This window comes from Euprymna scolopes, chromosome 36 (genome assembly GCF_053919585.1).
Source record: "Euprymna scolopes isolate OS-2025 chromosome 36, ASM5391958v1, whole genome shotgun sequence".
NCBI lineage: Eukaryota > Metazoa > Mollusca > Cephalopoda > Sepiida > Sepiolidae > Euprymna > Euprymna scolopes.
The window spans coordinates 35,321,086-35,327,085 of record NC_136517.1 but is presented as its reverse complement, the minus strand read 5'-3'; the positions used below and the strand labels follow the sequence as shown (position 1 = coordinate 35,327,085).

Genomic DNA, 6,000 nt, shown 5'->3' with positions numbered 1-6,000 from the left:
TATTACTGATCTCGTACACAATATTATTTGTGGGCCATTAAGTTTTTATTTGAATAGCTTTGAATATTTAAAAATATTTAAAATTGGTTTCCAAATGGATTATTTTTAGTGTTATCACTAAGGCTAGGACAACAGCATATTCTTATTGTTTTGACTTTCAAGTGTGTATCTGTTGATATCTTATATGCTTTTATATAAAGTGATGTGGTTCTTGGTTGATTAACTGTGTCGGATATATACTCGAAAGTCAAAACAATGAAAAGATTATGCTGTTGTCACAGACCTAGTTATTACCTAGAACCTGTCTCAAATTGGTGAAGAGGCAGATACGTTGTAGATGCTGAGAAAGTGTGATGCATGGTGAGGTGTCAAAATAGGATAGTGGTTGTATAACCAATGTAGCTATTAGTCTTATGAGCTATAATTGCTTGAGGAAACTGGATTTTGAATGAGATCACAACTGAAAAATACACACATATATAGCAAATAATATTTGTATAAATCAAGGAATTTATACTAATATATCTGTGTGTATGAGAGAATGTGTGTGTGTGTGTGTGTGTGAACACTTCTGAACCTACATACTCAACGAATTTTTGATCTGTAGACTTGAAATTTGGTATATAGGATAATCAGACATGTGGAAAACTTTTTAATTGGTTTTCATCCAGAAAAAAAGGTCTACTAAATGGTCAAAATTGCAAAAAATGGTACTTGGGGGTTATCTAATTTTTATGTTTGTCAACTGTTTCATGACTGCACATGCGTGAATCGTTTACATTATGTTAAGAATAAGTAGGTTTGAAAACACTTTTAAAGATCGTATGAAGCTGGCTTTATGGTTATCATACTTGACTCGCTGTCTGTAGGTTTTGGTTTCTATATCAGCTCGAGTATGTTGTCTTTACTTACAAGAAGTTTAGAAAAAACAAATTTGCATGCACATGTTTCTTTCGTTTTTTTTAAGAATTTAACGTTACATTTGATACCGAGCAACGCTAGGTATATATATATATATATATATATATATATATATATAAACCGGCAAGACTAAGAGGGTTTAGTATGTATAAAATCATTTTCTCTGTAGATATAGAAAAACAAAGTAAAGCACAGTGAACGAGGCATAAAAAAATGACTAAGTTCAGCATCCCCCCCCTCCAATGGGATGTCAAATCGTGGTGGAAATGAATAAATGGTGCAGTTTTAGGCATTAACATATATAAAATTGAGTTCTGCACCATGCAAAAAAAGAAAATAAGTCCATCCCCATTTAACCCCAAAAGTCCCCAAGGCCTTAACATATTTAAATTTGAGTTCAGCATCATGCAAAACTGCTAAATAGACATACACAGAAAATTTTGGACAAATATGGTAAAATAGTCCCCAAAATGAAGTGTTTTTATTAATCCTAAAAATCCAACTTTTCAGAAAATTTTATAAAAATTCAAGGCATCAATTTTTTTTTTTTTAATAAGCACAAAAGTGTCAATTTTAGCCATTTTAACCCGAAATGCACCCCGGGGGGGGGGGGGGAGCAACCGCAGTTTTCCCAGAAAATCCGTTCTGTTATTTTTTTTTTTACTCATATCATGTTTAAGAAAAAATCCAAGCGTAGTTATTGAGAAAAGTGCGGACGAACAGACAAGGGTGAATTTACAGGTCCACCCTCCTTTTGTTGGGGACTCCACCCTCCCAAAAAAAGGAAGATTTAAAAAGCCATTAACAGAATTCTATGATTAGTTATTTCCCCTGCATGTTATCTTCATTATTGTTTGTTTTTAAATTTATTTTCTATGGCTTTCATCCTCAGACATGAAATTTCAATGAAGTTGCATTGGTGTATAACCCCTCCCCCTCCTCCTCCAAGATCCAAACCTCCTCAACTGTAGTGATCATTCTATTATTCTGCCACCTGTCAGCACCTTTCCGGCTTCTTTTCACAAATCTAATATCCATCTTAAAATATATACCCCACTCCTCCTCATCCTCCTTCCCCAATTCCAATGATGTGACTCATTTTTAAAGTTGGACATCATCACAGGGACAGTAGTGTCTGGGTTAGAGTTAATATGACTGTACTTAGCTGCTGGGCACATTAGAGAAACCCTGGAATCTCTTTAGTCTATTTTAGGAATGAAAGGGTGCGTGTATGTGGGGAGGGGGAGAACTATCGCGCTCTCTGCGTTTCCTGACCTTCAAGTTCCAAATCCAATTTTACAAGATGCACCTTTAAGTTCGTCCGCATTTTTACATTTTTGTCTAATTTATTTTACTTTTAATACATGACACTCTAATTTTATAGAATCACTCGCATCTCTAATTGTATTGTTATATATATATATATATATATATATATATATATATATATATATATATATATATATATATATATATATATACTAGCAGGGAGACTTGATCTTGGCCAGGATTGAATGACGATCAACAAATGTTTCACACTCCCAATATTTTTGTCATCAAAATCGATGAAATTGCCTATTCTTTTCAATTGAATCAATTGCTTGCTTACGCTAGTTGGGGACTTATCGCAGTGCACCGGGAGGAAGCTTCACAAGCCTCTCACAGTGACTTAGTTCACAATACATTGTAGTGAACCTACTGTTGATTTTGTATAATCATTTTTTTATATATAACTAACGGGGGGGGGGTTACCCGGCGTTGCCCGGGTGTTTGGAGGTGTGTGTGTTAAAAAAAAAAAAAAAAAAAAAAAAAAACTGCTGGCTGGGTAAAATAAAAAAAAAGTTTTAGTAGGAAGGTAGGATTGAACCCCGAAGCCTTGACGCGAAGGTGGAAACGAAAGGGGGGAAAAAAGCCAGTCACCTAACCAGCTCAGCCACGAGGAGAGAAGAATTCATAAGCGTGTTAAGTTAAGGATTAAAAATTGAGTCAAGTCAAAGAGGTTTGATTGACAGGTGGCCACTTAATGAGGTCATCGCGGGAGCGTTACAATGACGTGGGAGTTTTTTTATTTACTGCAGGGAAGTCTTGGGGTTTGTTTACTTTGTTTCAATGCGGGGCAGTTTTGGCTTCCCCAAGATGATTGGGGGGGGACCAGCTCCCCATTTAAAGGGGATTTTCCAAATTGAATAGCAATTGTCTGATATAAGGAGAAAATCCACATTGATCGAAGCTGATTGCTTTTGGACGTTCCCGGCGATCGTGACCGAAACAGATCCCGAGCAGAACAATGATGCCGGCTCCGAATTAGTTTCGCTTTTATTATACGAAAAAGCTGAATCAACATGCGGCGATCCAAAATTATGGAATATTTAGCTTTTCAAAGTCAGGCAAATTATATAGACAGGCGACCCCCATTGTTAACTCGCAGATATTACGCTTTACACATGATATAAAAAGAATGAGCAACGGCCTCGAGAAGCCGCCGGAAAAAAGCCTTTTGCAGACATACACAAAAAGTGAACATACGTACATACACACACACATTTTCGCTTTCATATATATGGATGGCTTGAAGTTTAAAATGCAAAAGTCAAGTGTGATGGTTCAATTGTGATCTACCTACTGTTCATTTTATATGCATGGCCTTACTGGTTGTGCAGTGATAATGGCTTGAATTCAAGTTTAAAATAAAAATCAAGTATTATGCTCAATTGTCCTTTAAATAGACATTCATTTTCAATGCGCCCCTGTCATATCAAAAAACCTACTGTTCATGTTATGTGTCGGGCCTCTCGGCTTGTGTAGTAATAAAAACTTCTCAAATGCACTTGTGATGTTAGGCTGTTAAGTGTTAACTTTTGTCAAAATTGCCTATTCCTCTTTTCATTGGATTATTTCGATTATCGATACTTATTGAAGACATCCCAATACAAAACCTATCTAAAAACTGCCAGACACATACAATATGTTCGTGTGAAATTTCATAAAAATCGGCCCAGCCGATTTTGAGTCCATAGAGAACAAACTCGCATACACCCTCACACATATGAAGTTCCTTTTATATAATAGTAAAGACAGAAATATAGTGTTAACTTTTTAAGAAATCAGAATCAAAACTTGTCTAGTTTCCGATTTTAAAAATGATTTTTTGTTGGTTTAAAACTTAATTTTCTGTTGCTATTTCTAATGATGAATATTTGTATTTTGTTTTTAAATTACTAATGAAACTAAAATCTATAAATCATCCCTCACAATGTATTTTTACTTTTGCAAATAAATATATATATATATATATATATATATATATATATATATATGCGCATATTACATAATTGTTTGTTTGTGTTTTGTACAATAACCCAAGAAAAAAAAAATCAAGAATATAACTAAATTTTTAGAGGTTTTTAAAAAAAAAAAATCTGAATCTGTTATTGTATTGGAATCGAAAATTTAGAACAGGATCAGTAATTGTCTCTGTAATTGAATCTGTAAAAATATTGGAATCGTCCTATCACTAAAACACATATATATATAGCCATATCTTTAAGAGCCCCCCCCCCGCCCGCAAAAATAAACCACCTGATTGGAGACAGGAATGATTCTATAAAATTAACAAAGCCACTTGAGTACCAGCACTGATGAGATGTATATATCACCAGTTTAATGATGGAGAATATTATGCAAGAATTGAAAATAAGTAATGGAGTAAATAAAACTTGTAATAATAAAACTACTTATGACCAGCATTTATTGACTTTGGATTTAAGCATATTGTAGCCTGCAGGGAAGCAATTCAATGGGAACATGTCTCATAGATGGGAAGTTCTTGAAAAGAAAACTCTATTCATGGAAATTTTATTTGATTTTTATACCCACAGAATGAGAAAGGAAAGTTCTTTGCAGTTGTGGTAAAAAGATGGGCTCTTGCTATGAATGTTTTATAATGAGAAACATGAGATTAAATCTTTGAGCATCTTCCATAGAAATAATGATAGAGTAGAGAAAAACTAGAAACGTTTGTTTTGTGAGAAAAGTTCCCAAGAGAAATGAAGAGATCATCCCTCCCCACTAAAGTCGATTTTGAACTCCGTCAAGGCAAGAAAGAATGTTCTGAGTGCCACCTCCCTTGATGTGGCAGTAGTACTCTATTTGAGGACATATGTATTTTTGTGTATATAAAATACAAAGGTCAAAATGTATGTGTTTGTATGTCTCACAAAAACTTCCGACAGACTCATTAGAATGTGACGAAACCGGTATCGTCTTGAAGCTCAATCTTTCGGACGACAAATATCGGAAAATTGGCCCCAAAAATTAATTTCTTCACCCTCCACTGGACAGTTTTCTACAAGGAGGGGTCGCTTTTTCTGCCGACATTTTTGCAAGTCAACGTCTCTTTTCTATTGAGTAGCTTTAATTTCGATGTTCGCAACTTCCGGTTTTGCCATGGACACATTGGCAAAGACGCACTTTTTTTTTTTTTCACCTTCTTTTCCTTCTTTTCGTTATGGGTTCAAGCCTGCCTGCCTGCCTACTACCACCTTTTTGGAGGGGGTTCCTTACCTGACACACCCAGAAAATGCTGGGTACCACTGCTAGTATTCTGGAAAGAAAGTGCACAACTATCTGGAATTGATTATATTCATCATCAGCAATTGGTCTCCTGCCTGGTACAGGCATTGATGGCTAGGTCTCTCTCTCTCTCTCTCTCTCTCTCTCTCTCTCTCTCTCTCTCTCTCTCTCTCTCTGCATTCATGATTTATTGTTGCTCATCATTTTTGATCTTGCCCAGGTATTCACTGTCGAAGTAGGTTTCTCGCTGCCATCCTCTGCTTCTTCTACCCATGATCTTTCCTGTCAAACTAATCTGTTCTATTCCGCTTTTATGTTGACATGGCTCATGAATCTCATTCATCTTTTTCGTACTATTCTTATTAGAGAGCTATCTGTGCCATTTCTAATACCTCCTAGTTTGTTTTCTTTTCTGTCCTGGATATCTTCAAAATTCTCCTCAGGAACCAGGTGACTACAATTTGATTGTCTTCAAGTCCAATGTAAACAAGTTCTTGAGTAACCGTA

General features: G+C 35.4%; 1 protein-coding gene across 4 annotated transcripts in view; it reads left to right on the top strand.

The window, feature by feature from the left end:
• The window catches only part of LOC145260408 (rho family-interacting cell polarization regulator 2-like), a 589,420-nt gene that overhangs the window by 394,008 nt on the left and 189,412 nt on the right, over positions 1 to 6,000 (top strand). The window lies entirely within an intron of this gene.